The sequence below is a fragment of the Pongo pygmaeus genome, chromosome 1, assembly GCF_028885625.2.
Source record: "Pongo pygmaeus isolate AG05252 chromosome 1, NHGRI_mPonPyg2-v2.0_pri, whole genome shotgun sequence".
Classification (NCBI taxonomy): domain Eukaryota; kingdom Metazoa; phylum Chordata; class Mammalia; order Primates; family Hominidae; genus Pongo; species Pongo pygmaeus.
In genome coordinates, this window is record NC_072373.2 from 83,384,450 (window position 1) to 83,407,943 (window position 23,494).

The 23,494-nt window shown below is 37.2% G+C and overlaps 2 pseudogenes; both read right to left on the minus strand.

The window, feature by feature from the left end:
- LOC129038764 (flavin-containing monooxygenase 5-like) overlaps positions 1-23,494 on the minus strand; it is a 99,107-nt pseudogene that overhangs the window by 30,056 nt on the left and 45,557 nt on the right.
- On the minus strand, positions 8,761-10,160 carry LOC129044621 (large ribosomal subunit protein uL4-like; annotated as a pseudogene).

Consider the following 23,494-nt stretch of genomic DNA (forward strand, 5'->3'; position numbering starts at 1 on the left):
TGATTATGGTTGCATAATGTAAATGTACTTAATGTCACAGAACTGTGCACATGAAAATCGTTAAAGTAGAAAATTTTATGTTTTGTATATTTTACTACAATTTAAAAAATGCAATCAAAAAAGCAAAGCCAGCTCCAAGTTTTTGCATCCAGAGCTCAGGGGTTTCATAATTGTCCCTACCACTAGAACACATCCCCTAGGTCCCACTCTGGCTTTTTCATCTGTGGCCGCCTGCACTGTCACACACATTACCACAGCAACTTGCTTCCACACAGACTCAGTTCAGCTTGAACTCCACTGCTTCCGCTCTGAAGGCTTTGAGGAGCACAAACCACACAGCTCTAGCTTTATCCTGCTTAGGAAGAAATTTAACTATCATCCACTTCTGTCCAACCTATTTTGTTGGGAATCTTCTGCTGAGAACTCTGAGAAACATATCTTCTTGTCTGGTTAGCTTTTTACTAGCTCAAACATAGAGAAAAGTGTAAAAAATAATATAAAGCAGAGCTTCCCAACTGTGACTGAGGACTGACAAATAGGTGATGGGTGCGCTGAGATATTATGAATCCCTCAGTCCATGGTGGTGGCAAGAAGTGTCCTGGGACTGCTGACTCTTGCTGGCCAGTCGCATTAAACTTTCAGCAGCTTCATATGTTGACTCATTGTGTCATAAACATTTTATTACATTTAATGATGTGCTACAAAGTAAAAATAATTGGGAAGCATTGATATGAGACATTTGTGTACAGCAGCTAGATTTAACATATACTGTCATTTTGCTATGTTTGCTTTAACATTCTTGAAGGCATACAGCATTACAAGCACAGCTAATGCTCCGTCTCCTCCATCTCATTCCCTTCTTGTTTGCCCCAAAGTTGACCGCTCTCCTGGAAGTGGTGTGTATTCTTCCTGCGCATGTGTACATATGGTTTTCTGTTCCTGCATTAGTATGCTAAGGACAATGGTCTCTAGCTCCATCCATGTTCCTGAAAAAGACATGATCCTGTTCTTTCTTTATGGCTGCATAGTATTCCATGGTGTACATGTACCACATTTTCTTTATCCACTCTTTCCTTGCTGGGCATTTAGGTTGATTCCATGTCTTTGCTATTGTGAATAGTGCTGCAATGAACATTTGTGTGCATGTATCTTTATGGTAAAATGATTTATATTCCTCTGGATATTTACCCAATAATGGGATTGCCATGTAAAACAGTAGTTCTGCTTTTAGCTTTTTGAGGAATCACCATACAATTTTCCACAATGGCTGAACTAATTTAAACTCCTACCAACAGTGCTTAAGTGTTCCCTTTACTTTGCAACCTCGCCAGCATCTGTTGTTTTTTTAACTTTTTAGTAATAGCCATTCTGACTGGTATAAAATGGTATCTCATTGTGGTTTTGATTTGCATTTTTCTTCCTTTCTTTTTTTTTTTTTTTTTTTTTGAGATGGAGTTTCACTTTTATTGCCCAGGCTGGAGTGCAATGGCGCGATCTTGGCGCACTGCAACTTCCGCCTCCCGGGTTCAAGTGATTCTCCTTCCTCAGCTTCCCGAGTAGCTGGGATTACAGGCATGTGCCACCATGCCTGGCCAACTTTTTTTTTGTATTTTTAGTAGAGAAGGGGTTTCTCCATGTTGGTCAGGCTGGTCTTGAACTCCTGACCTCAGGTGATCTGCCCGCCTTGGCCTCCCAAAGTGCTGGGATTACAGGTGTGAGCCACCACACCCAGCCTGACTTGGATTTTTCTAATAATCAGTGATATTGAGCTGTTTTTCATAAGCTTTTTGGCCGCATGCATGTTTTCTTTTGAAAAGGGTCTGTTCATATCCTTTGCCTACTTTTTTTTTTTTTTCTTTTATTATTATTATTATTATTATTATACTTTAGGTTTTATGGTACATGTGCGCAATGTGCAGGTAAGTTACATATGTATACATGTGCCATGCTGGTGCGCTGCACCCACCAACCCGTCATCTAGCATTAGGTATATCTCCCATTGCTATCCCTCCCCCCTCCCCCCACCCCACAACAGTCCCCAGAGTGTGATGTTCCCCTTCCTGTGTCCATGTGTTCTCATTGTTCAATTCCCACCTATGAGTGAGAATATGCGGTGTTTGGTTTTTTGTTCTTGCGATAGTTTACTGAGAATGATGATTTCCAATTTCATCCACGTCCCTAAAAAGGACGTGAACTCATCATTTTTTATGGCTGCATAGTATTCCATGGTGTATATGTGCCACATTTTCTTAATCCAGTCTATCATTGTTGGACATTTGGGTTGGTTCCAAGTCTTTGCTATTGTGAATAATGCGGCAATAAACATACGTGTGCATGTGTCTTTATAGCAGCATGATTTATAGTCCTTTGGGTATATACCCAGTAATGGAATGGCTGGGTCGAATGGAATTTCTACTTCTAGATCCCTGAGGAATCGCCACACTGACTTCCACAAGGGTTGAACTAGTTTACAGTCCCACCAACAGTGTAAAAGTGTTCCTATTTCTCCACATCCTCTCCAGCACCTGTTGTTTCCTGACTTTTTAATGATTGCCATTCTAACTGGTGTGAGATGGTATCTCATTGTGGTTTTGATTTGCATTTCTCTGATGGCCAGTGACGGTGAGCATTTTTTCATGTGTTTTTTGGCTGCATAAATGTCTTCTTTTGAGAAGTGTCTGTTCATGTCCTTCGCCCACTTTTTGATGGGGTTGTTTGTTTTTTTCTTGTAAATTTGTTGGAGTTCATTGTAGATTCTGGATATTAGCCCTTTGTCAGATAAGGTGGTTTTTTCCCAGAGCGAGGCTTATCCTTTGCCTACTTTTTAATGGAGTTGTTTTTCTCTTGTAAACTTATGTTCCTTATAGATGCTGGATATTAGACCTTTGTCATTTACATACTTTGAAAATATTTTGTCACATTCTGTAGGTTGTGTGTTTACTCTGTTGATAGTTTCTTTTGCTGTGCAGAAGCTCTTAAGTTTAATTAATTGTCAATTTTTGCTTTTGTTGCAATTGCTTTTGCTGTCTTTGTCACAAAATCTTTGCCTGTCCTTATGTGTAGATGGTATTGCCTAGGTTGTCTTCCAGGGTTTTTATAGTTTTGTGTTTTACATTTAAGTCTTTAATCCATCTTGAGTTGATTTTTGTGTATGATGCAAGGAAGGTATCCAGCTTCATTTTTCTGTACATGGCTAGCCAGTTATCCCAGCATCATTTATTAAATACGGAGTTTTTTCCCCATTGCTTGTTTTTGTCAGCTTTGTTGTAGATAAGATGGTCATAGGTGTGCAGCCTTATTTCTGGGCTCCCCATTCTGTTCCATTGGTCTATGTGTCTGCTTTTGTACCAGTACCATGCTATTTTGGTTACTGTAGCCCTGTAGTATAGTTTGAAGTTGGGTAACATGATGCGTTCAGCTTTGTTCTTTTTGCTTAGGATTGTCTTGGCTATTTGGGCTCTATTTTGGTTCCATATGAATTTTAAAATAGTTTTTTTAGTTCTGTGAAGAAAGTTGTTGGTAGTTTCATAGGAATAGCATTGAATCTGTAAATTGCTTTGGACAATATGGCTGTTTTAATGATATCAGTTCTTCCTATTCATGATCATGGGATGTTTTTCCATTTGTTTGTGTCTTCTCTGATTTATCTGAGCAGTGTTCTGTAATTTGCATTGTAAAGATCTTTTGCCTCCCTGGGTATCTGTATTCCTAGGTATTTTATTCTTTTTGTGGCAATTGTGAATGTGATTATCTTTCTGATTTGGCTCTTGGCTTGGCTGTTTTTGGTGTATAGGAAAGCTAGTGATTTTTGTACATTGATTTTGTATCCTAAAACTTTGCTGAAGCTGTTTATCAGGTGAAGAAGTTTTTGGGGTGATACTATGGTTTTCTAGATATAGAATCATGTTGTCTTACAAGCAAAGATGGTTTGACTTCCTGTCTTCCTATTTGGATTCCCTTTATTTCTTTCTCTTGCCTGATTGCTCTGGCGAAGACTTCCAATACTATGTTGAATAGGAGTGGAGAGAGGGTATCCTTGTCTTGTGCCAGTTTTCAAGGAGAATGCTTCCAGCTTTTGCCCATTCAGTATAATGTTGGTGGTGGGTTTGTCATAGATGGCTCTTATTATTTTGAGGCATTTTCCTTCAATACCTAGTTTATTGAGAGTTTTTAACATGAATCGGAGTTGAATTTTATTGAAAGCTTTTTCTGTGTCTATTGAGATAATCACGTGGTATTTATCTTTAGTTCTGTTTATGTGATGAATCACATTTATTGATTTGCGTATGTTGAACTAACCTGAGTTCTGAGGATGAAGCCTACTTAATTGTGGTAGATTAGCTTTTTGATGTGCTGCTGGATTCAGTTTGCAAGTATTTGTTGAGGACTTTTACACCAATGTTCACCAAGGGTATTGACTTGGAGTTTTCTTTTTTTGTTGTCTCTCTGCTAGGTTTTGGTATCAGTATGATGCAGAATGAATTGGGGTAGAATCTCTTCTCCTCAATTTTTGGGAATAGTTTCAATAGGAGTGGTACCAGCTCTTCTTTGTATATCTGGTAGAATTTGGGTGTGAATCAGTCAGGTCCTGAACTTTTTTGGTTCATAGGCTATTTATTACTGTTACATTTTCAGAGCTCATTATAGGGGTCTGTTCAGGGAATTAGTTTCTTCCTAGTTCAGTTTTGAAACGGTGGATATGTCCAGGAATTTAGCCATCCCTGCTAGGTTTTCTATTTTGTGTGCATAGAAGTATTTGTATTTATTTCTCTTGGTTATTTTTATTTTTGTGGGGTCAATGGTAACACTCCCTTTGTCATTTATAATTGTGATTTTTTGGATCTTCTTTCTTTTCTTCTTCAGTAGGCTAGCTAGCAGCTTATTATTTTTTTCAAAAAAAAAAAAAAAAACTGGATTCGTTGATCTTTCGAATGGTTTTCCATGTCTCAATCTCCTTCATTCAGCTTAGCCCTGATTTTGTTTATTTCTTTTCTTTTGCTAGCTCTGGAGTTGATTCGTTCTTGCTTTTCCAGTTCTTTCAGTTGTGATGTTAGGTTGTTAGTTTGAGATCTTTCTAACTTTTCGATATGGGCATTTAGTGCTATGAATTTCCCTCTCAACACTGCCTTATCTGTGTTCCAGATATTCTGGTATGTTTTATCTTTGTTCTCATTAGTTTCCAAGAACTTCTTGACTTCTGCCTTAATTTCATTATTTACCCAAAAGTCATGCATGAGCATGTTGTTTATATTTCCATGTAATTGTATGGTTTTGAGCAATTTTCTTAGCCTTCACTTCTATTTTTATTGTGCTGTGGTCTGAGAGTGTGTTTGGTATGGTTCCAGTTCTTTTGCATTTGTTGAGGATTGTTTTATGTCCAATTATGTGATCAATTTTAGAGTATGTGCCATGTGGTGATGAGAATAATGTATATTCTATTGTTTTCGGATGGAGAGTTCTGTAGAGGTCTATCAGATCCATTTGGTCCAATGTTGAGTTCAGGTCCTGAATATCTTTGTTAATTTTCTGCCTCAGTGATCTGTCTAATACTGTCAGTGGAGTGTTGAAGTCTCCCACTATTACTGCATGGGAGTCAATGTCTCTTTGTATGTCTCTAAGAAGTTGCTTTATGAATCTGGGTGTTACTATGTTGGGGGCATATATATTTAGGATAGTTGGTCTTCTTGTTGAGTTGAATCTTTTACCATTATGTAATGCCCTTCTTTGTCTTTTTTGATATTTGTTAGTTCGAAGTCTGTTTTTTCTGAAATTAGGATTGCAAACCTGCTTTTTTCTGTTTTCCATTTGCTTGGTAGCTTTTCCTCCATCCCTTTATTCTGAGCCTATAATGTGTTATTGCATGTGAGATGAGTCTGTTGAAGACAGCATACCATTGGGTCTTTCTTTTTTAATCCAGCTTGCCACTCTATGCCTTTTAAGTGGGGGCATTTAGTCTATTTATGTTCAAGATTAGTATTGATATGTGTGGATTTGATCCTGTCATTGTGTTGTTAGCTGGTTATTATGTTGGCTTGTTTGCGTGGTTGCTTTATAGTGACACTGGTGTGTGTGTTTAAATGCTAACATCTTATAAAAAGTATTTTTCATCATTTTATCTCTATTTGTTTCATTCTGTGTAATCTCCACTGATGTATCTTCCAGTCCTCTATATCTTTTTTCAGCTACATTTAGTCTAATTTTTATGACTATCTTTTTCATGTATAGAAATTCTTTTTTTCAGTCATTTCCTTATGACTTAGGTTTCTTCTATATCTTTAATAATTTAAAACTTTATATATTCTTTTAGGTTGCTCTTTTTATTCTATTTTCTTGCATTAGAGATTGGTCTGTTAACCCAATATGTGGAGAGCTATTCATCCTGTTTTTTTTTTTTGTGACTGCTGATACTGTCTCATTTTGTATCATTTTCATGTATATGATTTGTAATTTTTTTGTTATGATCTCATCTTCAGTAATTATTTTTTCCTTACCTGTGGGAGTCTATACTGCAACCTGAAGTATAGAAGAGCAGTTTTACATCTGCTTTTGCTAGGTACTCTAGCATGTTTATGGTCTTTTAAGTTTTAGTTTTAGGAATTTATTCAACATGCACATGGTATAAATTTGAACTCCAAACCCATGTATGCCATATGCCTGGTGTTTCTATCTTTCATGGAAGCCTATCACTCAGAGTCCTAAGAAAATATAGGCCTCCTCTGATGCTTCTTTAGGGCACAAGGCAAAATTATTCTAGTCGCTTTTTTACTCAGAGGGTAGCTTTCTTAATATTCTGGATTTATGCAGGGGTTATTCTCTGACATCTTCCTCTCATGTGGTACTTGCATCTAGTTTGGTTGTAAAGCTCCAAACTAGATGGATCTCTATATCCAAACTATAGGATCTGTTCAGCCCAATATCTCCTCTGGTCTTCTCGTCATTGGGTCACGAATGGGCTGCTCTGGCTTTAAGTTCGCTCTTCATTTCTGGACCAGAAATTTCTCATCTTTATTTGAATTCACTTTTTATTGTTATTTAGTTTGAAGGGAGTGAATGGTTACTCATCTTAGCTCAGTCTACAAGTTGTTAGAAAAACAAATCTCTAGATCCTATTAATTTTTAGAACCCAGAGCCTTTTAATAATCTCTACAGATCCTGTTTCACTTATGCATTAGAAATTAAGATATACTTAATCATATATATGTATTTATACACACATTATGAGCATTATATATGTATATGTGTGTGTGTGTGTGTGTGTGTTCAATTATGTTGATCTTTCCCCTTTCTGAAGAGCCACTGGTTGAGGCTTTCAGTCACTGGGTTTGTACAGACATAGAAAAGCACACAAATGAGGGTAGCTCCTGCACTGTGCAGGCCAACTGTTCCTGCACCAGCCAGCTGGAGCCCAGAAACATATAGAAGCCATAGGGACAATCCATTACCTTAAGTAGTATAAATGTCAGGACCCTTATGAGCCTTTGATGTATAAAAAATTTCTACCCAATGATATTTAGCAAACTAAATGGCTGGGATGCAGGCAGACACTCAAGACAGGCTGTGATGTCTGCTGGCTGCTATAACACTCTAATAGAGCAAGGACACGTATGCATAGTTTGTTTTTAATGCCCCTTTCTTGTATCCCTCTTTCTTTAATAATAATTCCTTCTAGTACACCCTATGGTCACATTATTCTTTACGCTAACATGTAAATGATAGATCACTTTGATTTATCTATTACTTTGTATTCAAGCTGAGGTCTTAACAAATAAAGGAAAGTATTATTATTGCACTTCTAAGTATACCAGACACTATGGTAACTGCTAGGCTTTCCATTTAGTTAAAGGTCATTTGTTGATTCTCACAGTATGTTCATGGTGTATAATATTTTTGATGTGCCATTGGATTCAGCTTGCTAGTATTTTGCTGAGGATGTTTCATCTATGTTCATCAGGGATATTGACCTGTGTTTTTTTTCTGTGTTTTTATCTGGTTTTAGTATCAGAATAACACTGGCCTCGTACAATGAATTTAGAAGAATTCCCTGCTTTTCAAGTTTTTGGAATAGTCTGAGAAGAATTAGTGTTAGTTCTTAAAATTTTGATGGACATCATCAGTGAAGTTATCAGGTCTTGGGCTTTTATTTGTTTGGAGGCTTTTTATTACTGATTCAATCTTATTGTTTGTTATTGGTCTGTTCAGGTTTTCTATTTCTTCCTAATTCAATTTTGGTAGGTTATATATGTCCACGAATTTATCCATTTCCTCTAGCTTTTCCAATCTGTTGGCATATAGTTATTCATAATAATCTCTAATAATTCTTTATGTTTCTATGGTATCAGCTGTAATGCATCCTTTTTCACTTTTGATTTTATTTATTTTGGTCTTGTATCTTTTTTCTTCATCAATGTAGTTAATGGTTTGTCAATTTTGTTTATCTTTTAAAAAAACCCTTCATTTTGTTGATTGTGTATTTTTAGTCTCTATATTGTTTATTTCTGGTTTGATCTTTATACTTTATTTCCTTCTGCTAATTTTGGATTCAGTCTGTTTTTGCATTTCTGGTTCCTTGAGATACATAGTTAGATTGTTTACTTGAAATATATATTTTTCATGTAGGTGTTTACTGCTATAAACTTTCCTCTTAGAATAACTGCTTTTGCTGTATCCCATATGTTTTAGTATATTGTGTTTCTATTTTCACTTGTTTCAATACATTTTTGGATTTTCTTTTTAATTTATTTATCTACCTTTTTTTTCTCACTGCCTCTTTGATCAGGTCTTTATTCAAAAGAAGCTGTCCAAAATGATTTGACCTTTATGGAATAATCAAATTTAAGAGTTTATGCAGCAGGCTTCTTTTCCTTTGTAGTAGGTTTCTTTTCTGCTGGCTTCTTTTCAGGGGCTGGTTTCTTGGTAGCTGCTGCCCTTTTTTTCTACCAGAGGCTTCTTCTGCTTCTTAACACCAAGAGCAGCCTTCTTTCCTTTCTTACTACCACAGGCTTCTTGCCTGCAACCCCCTTCTCATCCAATTTGGCTTCTAGTGCTGCAGCTGCTGCTGCTGCCTTATCCTCCCAGAGCTTGTGATTCCTGGCCTGGTGAAGAATGGTGTTCTGGCTCATGCATGGTCTTTGCGTATGGGTTTAGCTTCAACACGATTCTCAAGTTTTTCAGTGGGTTCTTCTTTAGGACTCTGCAATGAATCTTCTTGCATGGTGCTCAAAGGGCTCTTTGGATCTCTGGGCTTTTCAGGATTCTGCTAAGATCTGTATTGAACATCTTGTGCAAGGGAAGATTGTAGTTACTCTTGAGGGAAGCAGCTTTATGCCAAGTGCCATACAATTCATCTAACTTCTGGAAAGCACTTTTGGTCCAAATGCAGAAATGTCCCACATGCCCACCAGGAGCAAGCTTCAAAATGTTCAGTTTGCTTACATTAAGCAGAGTAATTCCAGGGATGTTTCTGAAGGCCTTGATGATATCATTATCCTCATTATAGATGATGCAGGGGCCCCTGCACTGGATACAGTGATGGTTTCTCATTTTGCTGTTGCCAGTTCTCATTTGCTGAGAGGCATAGACCTTTTTGATATCATTCCAGCCTTTAAGTTTCTTAAGAAGCGAAACAGCCTCCTTGATCTTCTTGTAGCCTTCAACTTTATCTTCAACTACCAAAGAAAATTCAGGAACTTCCTAAATATGATGACCTTTAGACATGACCAGTGCTGGTAAGGCTGAGGCAGCCAGGGCAGAACAGATGGCATATCATTTTTGGGTTGTGTTCACTTTGTGATGCCAATGGCACCAGGTTTTGGTTGGTGCAAACATTTGGCCTCCATGACACATGTTTCCAAAAGCACCCTGGCCAGAACGGTGAGTCCCACCACCTCAAACTCTGGGAATATGAGCCACAGCTCTGCCAGTACCCCAAGACTCAACACTGGTCTGACGACCTGCTAATTCACTGACAACGTAGGGCTTTTGTTGTTCTTGTGCAAGTTGGTGTGAACAAAGTTCACAATATCTGGTCAAATAGGAGCCTTGAATACAGCACGCATAGTAACATTTTTGCCAGATGACTCCCCCTTTTGGGAGTACACTGATATCAGTGGGTGAGCACATGCCATGGTGGAGAAAGGAGACAGCCATGTTCCTCTCAGCCCAGCTGCTGCCACAGGAAAAGTACTACTTGTTGTTAAAGACTATGTTGTTTAATTTCTATGTATTTTTACAGTTTCCAGAATTACTCTTGTTATTGATTTCTAGTTTTATACCAATGTCAGAAAACATACTTGATATGATTTTGATTAAAAAAAATTTTTGACACTTGCTTTGTGGTCTAACACATGGATTTTCATGAAGAATGTACCATGTCTTGATGAGAGGAATGTGTATTCTGCAGGTATTGGATAAAATGTTTTGTAAATGTCTATTTGGTTCATTTGGTCTATAGGGCAATTTAAATCTGATATTTCTTTGTTGACTTTCTGTCTAGATGATTTGTCCAGTGCTAAGAGTGGAATGTCAAAATCTCCAAGTATTATTGTATTGAAGTTTATCTCTCCATTTAGAACTAATAATATTTGCTTTACATATCTGTGTGCTTCAGTGTGTAGGGATACAAACTTATAATTGTTACATCCTCCTGCTGAATAAATCTTTTTATCATTATGCAATAACATCTTTGTCTCTTTTTACAGATTTTACTTAAAGTCTATTTTATCTGATATAAGTAAAGCTACCTCTGCTCATTTTTTATTTTTGTTTGGGTGGAATATCTTTTTCCATTACTCCATTTTTGGTCTGTGTATATCTTTTTAGATGAAGTGAGTTTCTTATAGGCAGCATACATTTGGGTCTTGCTTTTTTATCTATTCAGCCAGTTTATATCTTTTAATTAGGGAATTTAATCAGTTTTCATTGAAGGTTATTGATACATGAGAACTTACTCCTGTCATTTTCTTAGTTGTTTTCAGGATATCTTGCATATCCTTTGTTTCTTCCTCTTTTATTGTTTATTTCTATAGTTTGGTGGTATTTTTGTAGTGATAAAAGTTGACTCCTTTTTTTTCCTTCAAATTTCTGTATCTGCCTGCTACTGAGTTTTGTACTTTTGCATATTTTATGATGGTAGTCATCATCCTTTTACTTCTAGATGTAGGCCTCCCTTAAGCATTTCTTGTGGGGCCAGTCTAGTGGTGACAAATTTCCTGTTTTTCTTGTCTAGGAAAGACAAACTTTGCTGGGTATAGTATTCTTCACTGCTGTTTCTCTTTTAGCACTTTGAAAATATCATCTCATTCTCCCCTCATCTTTAAGATTTCTGCTGAAAAATCTGATGTTAGTCTAATAAGGATTCCCTCATATGGGAGTTGACACCTTTTCCTTGTGATAAATTTTAGAATTCCCTTGTTGTCTTTGACTTTTGGCTGTTTGACTGTAATATTTCTTGGAAAGGATCTTTTTTGGGTTGAATCTATTTGGGACCTTTAAGCTTCCTGAATCTGGATGTCTATACCTTTCCCAAAACTTGAACGTCACTTATTAATTCATTAAATAGGTTTTCTATGCCTTTTTTTCATTTCTTCTTTTTCTAGAATTCTTATAATGAAAATATTTGTTCACTTAATTGTGTTCCATTAGTCTCATAGACTTCCTTCATTCTTTTTTATCCTTTATTTTTTGTCCGACTGGCTTATTTCAGAAGACCTGTCTTCACATTCAAAATCTTTCTTCTGCTTGACTTAGTCTGTTGTTGCGCTCAATTGTATTTTTTATTTTATTCATTGAATTCTTCAACTCCACAATTTTTGTTTGGTTCTTTTTATGATATCTAGTTCTTTGCTGAATTTGTCATTAAAATCACAAATTGTTTTCCTGATTTCATTGAATTATTTACCTTTATTCTCTTGTATCTTGCTTAGTTTTCCTAAGATTACTATTTTGAATTCCTTTTCAGGCATTTCATAGATTTTCTTTGCTTTGAAGTCTGTTACTGGAGAATTATTGTGTTCCTTTGGAGGTGTCATGTTCCCTTGCTTTTTCATGTTTTATGGGTCCCTACGCTGAAACAGTTACCTCTTCCAATTTTATCTAGTAGAATTCATAAAGAAAGACTTTTTTTTTCTGTAAGTGCATCCTACTGTGTCAGTTGGGTAAAGTACTTTGGCTTTGGTTGTGGGTGAGCACAGTGCTGTAATCATGTAATTTTTTTTTTTTGACTGTAATCAATGCCACCAGTATCTGTGAGTGCCTCAGTGGCCAAGACTGGGTGTTTGTGGAGGGAGTGGCATGGCTTTACTGCGGTTGGGAGCCACTGGAAAGGCTATTTCTCAAGCCCTGCAGGGAGTGGGTGCTGCTAGGTGTAGCAGCTCCTCAAGTCAAGGTTGTGGGGTCATTGGTGGTGGCAGGAGCTGGGCAGTCTGGTCCCTGGTTTCTGGGGCACATGCAGTGCACCGTGGCTCTGGTGGTGAAGGGGACAAGGTTGCTAACAGTGGTGGGCCCTAGGCAGGTGGGTTTCAGGTCCTGGGGAGTGTATGCATTGGCTCCCCTAGTCTTGGGGACAGCCTCCCCACTGTGCTGGACTGGCTGTCCCATGAGGTTTAGGACTCTGTGTGAGTTTAGGTGCTAGTGTCACATCTGTACTGCTAGGTCAAGCTGGGTTCATGGCATTGCATCTTTTTGTATGAGTGTGGTAGGATGACAGCAGGTCCCATGATGTGGCGGTGCAGGAGGTTTGAGCCCCAGGGCAGGATGCACTTCAGCAACGGCTCTGTTTTCAAAATTGCACCATGGCACAGCAGCACTGGTCCCAAAGGGATCCAGTGTGAGTTCCTTCACTGAAACAATATAGCTGTGTTGGTTCCATGCAGCTCCCTAAACTGGCTCAAGGCCTAAAAGAATTGTGAAGTTCTCCTGTAGTTAGAATTGCAGGTATTCATGCTAGTAATGGGGACTTCTGGGACTTGCCTGCTTACATTTCCCCTATAATGGGAAATGTCTCTTAGTTCCAAGCCAATTCCACCTCGTCACTTTACTTCCTTCTTCATGCTGCCATCTCAAATTTCCATGTTTCAGAGGGTTTTCATCTTTTCCTTGCAGAATTCCAGTGTTCTCCCTTAGACACTCTACTCGAAGTGCAGTTATTTATTTGTTGTTTTGGTTCTTCTTTGTAGAGAAGACATGTATTGAGCACCTCTAATTAGCCATCTGGATGACATTACAACACTGGTTCATACATTCATACATACCTTCCTACATACATTATTGAATGAATGTATGAATTGCCAAGCAACATTGCAGGTGGGAATTGGAGATTTGCAGATGCATCAGTATGCCAGAGGTGCGGTTTTACTCCAGCAGAATTTAAGATGGGACATGGAGACTGATTTAAATCTTGGGCAAATATATTGCAAAGTGGATGCTGCTGAAGAGCAGGCTGCAAGAAGTGTGGAAATCTACATGCACTCATTGATCTTAGGCAGTTATGGGGTGAATGGAACTGGGAGAGCACAGAGATGACTAAAAGCTAGTGCAGTCCAGATGCATAAACATCACAGTCCAGACACTACCCACTGATGACAGACAGTGGGGCTTTAGTGCACTTCTTCCCCATCAGGATCACCTGAAGACCTGAGAAGAGTTGCTCTGTGGGTGACTACCACTGAGCAGGGAAGGGAGGAATGAGGTGAAACAAGAAAGTGGATCTAGCACATTCTAAGTAATTAGGGTAGTTTGAAATGAAGAATTGTCTCTGGTTTTATGTAGGTGTGGTTTTACTTGTGCTCTGTTAGCTGGTCATATACCAGACTAGTGATCTTATAAGAGGAGTCAGTGAGTTAAACCATCCACTGAGGAACAAGAAGAAATATTATCCTTGTACCATATTTTTGTTCTAAATGTAAGACTTGCATTAAACTTTATTGTATTTAATATATGAGTTGATATTGACATAAGTCTTGTGGCAAAAGGTCTGAGGCACAGGCCATTTGTGGTGACCCCAAAGGATGTGGAGGGCTTGGCTGTGGCACCCTCACTTAAGTTATCTGCTCTTTGCATACTGTGGCCTGTGGCAGCTTGCCTAGGCTGGGTTCTATAGGTTTATAGATTATATCATTTCAATTCAATGAAACTAACCTTCACAAAAAGGACATGTGGCTTAAAAAAGGTCATTGCCAGGAAATCCTTGATTGATGATACTATTAATAATGCAAACACAAGTTAACAAGAAAGTCTGAGCTGACACTTCTCTAATTCCTATTATGAGCTCTTCAATCACCCCATTAAGGCGTGAAAAATAATGATAAGCTCATCATATTTGTACTGTTTGGACAGCACAGGGAGGCACTGGGATGCTAAATACCTGTATACCCTACCCTCAGCAGACTTCTCCTAAGTCCATCAGTGGCTATCTCATTTCACTTATAGTATAATTTGATTTGTGAAGGATGATTTATACATATCTATTATAAACATAAATATTATAAAAACAAATTATCTCAATATATATATTTTTGAGACAGAGTCATGCTCTATTGCCCAGGCTGGAGGGCAATGGTGCGATCTTTGTTCAGTGCAACCTCTGCCTCCCAGGTTCAAGGGATCCACTCACGTCAGCCTACCAAGTAGCTGGGACTACAGGTGCATGCCACCACACAACTAATTTTTGTATTTTTTGTAGAGATGAGTTTTCGCCATTTTGCCCAAGCTGGTCTCAAACTCCTGAGCTCAAGTGATCCACCTGCTTCAGCCTCCCAAAGTGCTAGGATTACAGGTATGAGCCACCACATCCAGCTTTAATGTAAATTTTAAAATTGTAGTTACAAGATTAAATAATTTATTTCCAAATGTTATTTTAGGTTCAGGGGTGCACGTGCAGGTTTGTTACATCAGTAAATTGTGCATCACGTGGTTTTGGTGTACAGATTATTTCATCATGGTAGACGGTTTTGAGCATTTTACCCCATAGGCAGTTTTTTGAACCTCATCCTCCTCTGACCTTCCACTCTCAATTAGACCCTGGTGTTTATCGTTCCTTTCTTTGTGACCCATGTACTCAATGTTGGCTCCCTCTTATAAGTGAGAATGTGTGGTGTATGGTTTTCAATGACAGGATTTTTACATGAAACTTATTACATGAATAAATAAAGAATAAAATTATAAATCTTACAGTGAATAGAAGCTTTTCACTTTCATTTACCTTTCTAATTCAATGGCTAACACAATGGCAGGAGGATAGGGTGGCAGGGAAAGATGCAAACAGAGAAAGATGCAATTTTGACTTAAGAAAGTTCTGAGAATAGTTGCACAGGTTTGATGATGCATTTTTCTCTGAGTATGGATGACTTTCCAAATTCCATTCCATTTCTGCTGTGAATGTTAACAATGCTTTATAGGGGTGTCTCAAGCAAAGAAGCTAATGGTTAACATTGATTTCAAAAAAAGAAATTGTAATCTTGGTTTCAATCCTATTCTGGGTAAACCTACTACTTGAGAGAATTTACTTGTATTTTGTGATATGAATACTTTTGCATCTAAGATAAAATAAAAGTGTGGAATTAAAAGATATTTGCAGTTTATTCAGAGGAATAATAAGGATTTATTTTTAATTAATGTAAATCTCTATTTTCTGTAAAAAGTACTGTTACTTACTGAGAATTTATAATATTATATCTTCTTTACATAGAACTTTTGAGATGGAAGACAGCTTAGGTGAGAAGATTGAAGCCTTGGGAAGTTAAGTTTAGTGCATTGCACTAAAAAACCATAGGCTTGAAGGTAAATAGGTCTGAATTTCATTTTTTTTAAACCACTCACTAGCTATGTGATGTTAGGTAGGTGAGTGAACTTCTTTGAGTCACGGTTTATCATTCTGGGGAATGTGCATAGCGTGTGCCTCACAGTTTGCCTGGTGTATATAGGCCCTCACAAGTCCTGGTCACCTTGCCCTTGCCTAAAGTCACAGGATTTTGTGGCTGACAGGCAGGGTGGGAAATATAATTCATGTTTATTTCCATCATTCTACATTGATTGGATTGCTTCCAAGGAAAGGGAGAATCTTCCCTCCACAGAATTTTAATGCTTCATTCCCCGTAAATTTTATTGTCTGTTTGCAAAATATTTATTTCCAGTAATAAGATGGACTTTGTTCTATTTTCCCTCCTAGGCATGCTGAAGAAGTGAAACATTCCATCTCTTTCCCACCAACCTGCTGTGTTTTCTGTTAGAATGAGCATAGATTGTAGCATCAGTGTGGTCCTGAGCAATATTCTTGCCGCAAGAATAGAAAAGCAAGTCCTTGGGGCCTTCTCTGAGTACAGCAGCTCAGGAGTGGACCATGCAATCACCTTTTGTGAGAGCATCCCTCTTGTCCTCCCACCCCACATTCCAAAGACTAGGCTGGCCTGAGTTGGCTTGTAACCCCTGGAAAGCATGGGAAATTGGCTGGCAGTTCTGTTATTCTAAGGGCAGGGAAGATAAAGGATTTTGATAGGACTGTGATGCAATTTGTTTCTTCAGGATAAACTTCAATAGTACTGCCAATGTGGAAAATGAACAAGCAGCTTTCACAACTTTACCCTCCTCTGAAACTAAGGAGGGCAGAAATGACCCAAGTGCTGGTTGTCACATGTGTTGTGTGTGTGTGTGTGCGCCTGTGTGTGTGTAAAATCATTCAAGAATACTATGACCCAAGGAAAGAGCTTCAGAACTGGAGGAAATAAAGTTTTCTTGGGGTGCTCATGTCCCAAGTTCTTATGAATTTTTAGATTTAAAATAATAATTGGCATCTGGGGACAAAAAATAATTACTGGCACTTAGCAGGGACCACCATTAACATAGAAGAAAAATGTTAATTGGTATGTGTAAGAGTACTTGAACAGATAATTGAATTAAAGCTCTGTGGGCTTATTTATACAAAAGAGAGGACCAGTCCTGCAGACATGATTTTGTGACTTGGATTTCAGGGCCAAATATGCTCCTACAAAGACTCTGGTCCTTGTTGATGGGGGCAGCAATAGTGAAAAGGCAAAAAGTAAACCAACTGTGGTTAGTAAGCATACTAATTTTATAGTTTTTGGCTGACACATTATTTTAGGTTGATTCATTCAACAAATATATATATAATTTACATATATTACATATTTATATTAATATGCATATTTATATTTAAAATTTATATTATATTTAATATACTTATATTTAATATAATTATGTTAAGATACAATTACTATATAACAATATATTATACATTTAAATAATAGTATCACATATTTAAATAAATATAAATAATATATGTATTATTTAAATAATACATATTATATGTAATATACATATAATTAAATAGACTATTTTTAAGAGTAGTTTTAGGTTCACAGCAAAACTGAGCAGGAGAAACAGAGAATTTCTGTAGCTCGCCTGCACCCACGTAAGCATAGCTTTCCTTATTCCCATCAGAGTGGTACATTTACTGTAATTGATGAACCTATATTGACATATCATTATTACCCAAAGTTCATAGTTTACAGTAGGGTTCACTCATGGTGTTGTACATTCCATGGGTTTGCACAAAGTCATAATGACATGTGTCCATCATTATAGTATCATATAAAATAGTTTCATCCCTCTAAAAATCCTCTGTGCTCTGACTATTCATCCCTCCCTGGCCCTTAACCCCTGGCAACCACTGATGTTTTTACATATTCATAGTTTTGCTTTATCTAGAATGTCATATAGTTGTAATCATACAGTATGTAGCCTTTTCATATTGGCTTCCTTTATTTAGTAGTATTCATTTAAGTTTTTCCATGCCTTTTCATAGCTTGATAGCTCCTCTTTAGCACTGGATACTATTCCGTAGTCTGAATATACTACAGTCCTATTAAAAATCCTTTATCTTCCCTGCCCTTAGCATAACTGAGAACTGCCAGCCAACTTCCCATCCTTTCCAGAGGGTGCAAGTCAACCCAGGCCAGCCTAGTCTTAGGAGTGTGGGGTGGGAGGACAAGAGGGGTGGTGCTTTCACAAAAGGTGATTCCGTGGTCCACTCCTGAGCTGCTGATCTCAGAGAAGGCACCAATAACTTCCTTTTCTTCAGCAAGAATACTGCTCAGGACCACAACGATGCTACCAATCGACCACAGCTAAAGTCTATGCTCATTCTAACAGAAAACACAGCAGGTTTGTGGGGAAGAGGTTGACTGTTTCACTTCTTCAGCATGACTAGGAGGGAAAGTGGAACAAATCTTGGGTTTGGAACATGTACTAAAATAGATTCTTATTTTGTAGCATTCATGTTCTTACCGTCCTTTAGGTTTCTTGAAGAAGTTATGTCATTTACTTTATGTAGAAGCCACATATTTGTACATTTGAAATACATTTGGTCACTATTAGTATTGAAATCAGCATCTTCAAATGTTTAAAAGAACTTAACAGTTGTACAGTCATAGGACCCCGGAGATTTTTTAAAAAAAATTATTTGACATCTTTTCCAATTTAATTTTTGGTTACTCGCCTTGTCACATGTTTTAGTTTTTCTTGCAATAATTTTTAAAACTTAAATTTTAAGTACATTAATGTGAAAGGGCAGTCGCATAGCTTTTTGATCTTTTCTGTATATGTTCTTACATCTTTTTCTCTCAATTTTGTTTGTGTTTTCTCCTACTTTGTGTAGAGGAACTTTATTCTTAGAACATCCAATACTTTATTTAATGTCTCATTTACAGTCTACATTTACATTTCCCATAAATAGGGATGTTTGTGTTTTGCATCTTTGGCATTTGTAAAGATTTCTGTATTTAGTTTCTTTTCTCCCTCCAGACTGTGAGTTTGTAGAAGTGGGAGCCACTCTGGCTTGCTCACTGTGATACTGGAGTGCACAGGACAGTGCCCAGCATCTAACTCCCCAGGACAGGGCCAGGACTCAGCCCACAGGCCTGTTTACACATGTGGTTTGAGCTGGAAGATTTACAATAAGCAAGGAGGCCATAATCAGTAGAACTAAACTGACTAAAGCAAGAAAACTTTAAAAGCAGACAATACAGAAGCGAGAATGAAATGAAATTTATCTACAATTAATATATTAGTAAAAAAAGACTGTAAGTTTTTAAAGAAATAATGTACTAATCATGAAAATAGTGAATTAGAAAATAGTAGACAAAGTAGAATTAATTTATAATACTAAAATATTATTCTGAGAAGCAACAACAAAAAGAAAACCCTTTAAGAGTGATAGATGTAATGATGCAATGGTGCTGACTAGTCTTCCCTGATTATGTTCTTTTCCTGTCCTGCCTACACCTACACCCTTTGGGATAGGTTGTGAGTTGCTCGGGGCTGTGTAGGAGGGGCTAGAATTGGGGAAAGTTTGTGCAGTGATCTGCTGTAGAAAGGTATTTCTTATGACTTTGTTAAGTTTAGGTAAAAAAATTGAGGCAGACTTGAAATGCTGTCATGCCAAAGAATCTCACGTGGCTGTACAAGGACAATGTTTCCTAAAGTACTATAGGTTAGAGCAAGGGTTTGCCTTTTACAAACGTTATTTTAGGACTCCGAAGCCATGACTCCTGTAAAGGATCACCCTTCTCTAGTCTTCATCACAGCCATTCTAAGGCTCATTAAATTAAAATGTAATAACCACGTCTATTGCTTATGATCAGGCCCCCTTGCTCATTCGATATCTGAATCCTGTTGGCTAAAACCTAAGATAGGCTTCCTTACACTAAATTATTTAACAAATACACATTATACACATTATCAGCTGTGGATATTCACATTTTGTGTCGTTTCTCCTAAATATATGTCTATTTGCTTGGAGTGGTTTTTCCTTCTCCATTAGATCAGAGCAAGCCAAGGGCTGTGACCTTAGAGGTTACTTATTTTCTAATATCCTTACAGAACTTTTAAGCATTAAATGTAAATGCAATTGAAAGACTAAAATAATACAGCAATTTATAAAACATAAAACTACATAAAACTAAAATCAAATTCCTGTTTATCACTAACTGAAATATGGCTTATAAAAATGAGGTTACAGTGTTATGTTGTTTCCACCTGACAATGTTTTTTGGACCTCCTTTTTATTTCATCATTATTATTATTATTCTTTGAATAGGCACTGGAGAAACATGATAAAAATTTAGAAGGTGTAGAATTACATCACTTTAAAAGTAAGTCACCTGGTTCTTTTCTTCAGAGATAATCACTGTGATTTGTTTCTTGGGTAATGAATATGCATATATAAGCTTATGTATTCCTTTTGTTCCTTACAAATTTTAGCATGCTATACACATAGCATATTACTGTTTTCACTTATTGATATCTTTTGGCGTTGAAAATGTGAGGGAGTTTTACTCTTCTAGACAAATGTGGTAGACTTCAGAAAGAAGCTCACCTTGGAGAACTTAAAACTGAGTGATTGCTTAAAGCTTTCATATTGGACTGGTCTGGAAGTTTGTAACACCTGGAGAATGAATCTATATGTGAATACTTGAGAGTGACTAGAAAATCTCTGAGAGTTGTCTGAGATTTTATCTAAGTTCTAGTTGACAGGATGTATTTAAAGGGTCATTGGTGCAAAAGAACGAACCTGATTTCTACTCATACCCTAAAACAACCAGCTAAACAGACAGTTTCATTTGTCAATAAATTCTTTCTTATGGACTATTTAGTTGTTTCCAGATTTTTACTCTCACAAACAGTGCATAGGTAACTATCCTTTTAGGGAACAATTTTGCCAAAGTGTATTTTCGGGTAAATTCCTAGAAGTAGATTACTGGGTTGAAGGGCATTTTTTTGAACAAATCTTGCTAAAACTTCTCTTTTTTTAAATTTCAACTTTTGTTTTACATACAGGGGAAACATATGCATGTTTGTTACATGGATATGTTGCACTCAGATAGTGAGCATAGTACCGAATAGGTAGTTTTTCAAACCAAATGGATCCTTCCTCTCCGTCCCCCCATAGTAGTTTGCAGTGTTTATTGTTGCCATCTTTACGTTCATGTGTGCTCAATATTGAGCTCCCACTTACAAGGGAGAATATGTGGTGTTTGGTTTTCTGTTCTTGCATTAGTTCACTTAGGATAATGGCCTCCAGCTCCATTCATATTGATGCAAAGGACATGATTTCATTTTTTTATGGCTGCATAGTATTCCATAGTGTATATGTAACACATTTTCTTTATTCAATTGACCATTGATGGGCACCTAGGTTGATTCCATGTTTTTGCTATTGTGAATAGCATGGTGATGAACATCGGTGTGCATGTGTCTTTTTGGTCTAAGGATCTATTTTCCCTCAGATATACACCCAGTAATGGGATTTCTAGGTCCAATACTAGTTCTGTTTTGAGTTATTTGAGAAATCTCCAAATCGCTTTCCACAGTGGCTGAACTAATTTACATTCCCACCAACAGTGTATAAGTGTTTCCTTTTCTCCACAGCCTCACCAGCATCTGTTGTTTTTTGACTTTTTAATAATAGCCATTCTGATTGGTGTGAGATAGTATCTCACTGTGGTTTTGATATGCATTCTCTGATGATTAGTGATGATGAGCATTTTTTCCTGTTTGTTGGCTGCATGTATGTTTTTGAGAAGTGTCTGTTTTTTTTTTTTTTTTTTTTTTGAGATGCAGTTTTACTCTGTCACCCAGTCTGGAGTGCAGTGGCATGAACTTGGCTCACTGCAACCTCTGCCTCTCAGCTTCAAGGGGTTCTCCTGCCTCAGCCTCCCCAGTAGGTGGGATTACAGGTATATGCCACCACACCCAGCTAATTTTTGTATTTTTAGTAGAAATGGGGTTTTGCTATGTTGGCCATGCTGTTCTTGAACTCCTGACCTCAAGCGATCCATCTACCTCAGCCTCCCAAAGTGCTGGGATTACAGGTGTGAACCACCATGCCCAGCCACGAAGTATCTGTCTTTTGAGAAGTGCCTGTCCATGTCTCTTGCCCATTTTTAAATGAGATTCTTTTTTTTTTGCTTGTTGACTTAAGTTCCTTATGGATTCCGGATATTAGACCTTTGTCATCCACAGCTTGTAAATATTTCCTCCCATTCTGTAGATTGTCTGCTTGCTCTATTGATAGTTTCTTTTGCTGTGCAAAACTCTTTAGTTTAATTAGGTTCCACTTTTCAATTTTTGTTTTTGTTGCAATTGCTTTTAGGGACTTAGTCATAAATTCTTTGCCAAGACCGATATTTTTAAGGGTATTTCCTAAATTTTCTTCTAGGATTCTTAGAGTTTGAGGTCTTACATTTAAATTTTTAATCCACCTTGAGCTTAAATTTTTGTATATGGTGAAACTTAAGGTCCAGTTTCATTCTTCTGCATATGGCTAGCCAGTTATCTGAGCACCGTGTATTGAAAAGGGACTCCTTTCCTCATTGCTTATTCTTGTTGGTCTTGTTGAAGTTCAGATGGTTGTGTGTGGCTTTATTTCTGAGTTTTCTATTCTGTTCCATTGTTCTATGTGTCTGTTTTTGTACCACTATCATGCTGTTTAAGTTATCATAGTTTTATAATATAGTTTGAAGTCAGGTAATGTGATACTTCTTTTTTCTTTTTGCTTAGAATTGCTTTGGTTATTCAGGCCCTTTTTTGGTTACATATGAATTTTAGTATAGTTTTTACTAATTCTTTGAAGAATGGCATTGGTGGTTTGAGAGGAATAGTGTTGAATCTGTAAATTGCTTTGGGTAATATGGCCATTTTAATGATTTTGATTCCTCCAATCCCTGAACATGAAAGGTTTTTCCATTTATTTTTGTCATCTCTGATTTTTTTTAGCACTGTTATATATAGTTCTCCTTGCAGAGATCTTTCACCTCCTTGGATAGCTGTATTCATAGGTATTTCATTTTCATTGTGGCTATTGTAAATGGGATTGCATTTTTGATTTGACTCTCAGCTTAGACATTATTGGTGTATAGAAATGCTACTGATTTTTGTACATTGATTCTGTACACTGAAACCTTATTGAAATTGTTTATCAGTTCTAGTAGTCTTTTGGCAGAGACTTTAGGGTTTTCTAGGTATAGAATTATATCTCGGCAAAGAGAGGTAGTTTGACTTCTTCTTTTCCTATTTGGATCCTTTTATTTCTTTCTCTCACCTGATTGCTCTGGCTAGGACTTTCAGTACCATGTTGAATAGGAATGGTGAGCATAGCCATCCTTGTTTTGTTTTAATTCTCAAGGGGAGTGGTTCCAGCTTTTGCCCATTTGGTGTGATGTTGGCTGTGAGTTCATCATAGATGTCTCTTATTATTTTGAGTCATGTTCCTTTGGTGTCTAATCTGTTGAGGGTTTTTATCATGAAGGGATATTCAATTTTATCAAAAGCTTTTTCTGCATGTATTGCGATAATCATATGGTTTTTGATTCTAATTCTGTTGATGTGGTGAATCACATTTGTTGATTTGCATATGTTGAACCAATCTTGAATCGCATGAATAAAGCCTACTTAATTGTGGTGTAATAACTTTTGATGTACTGTT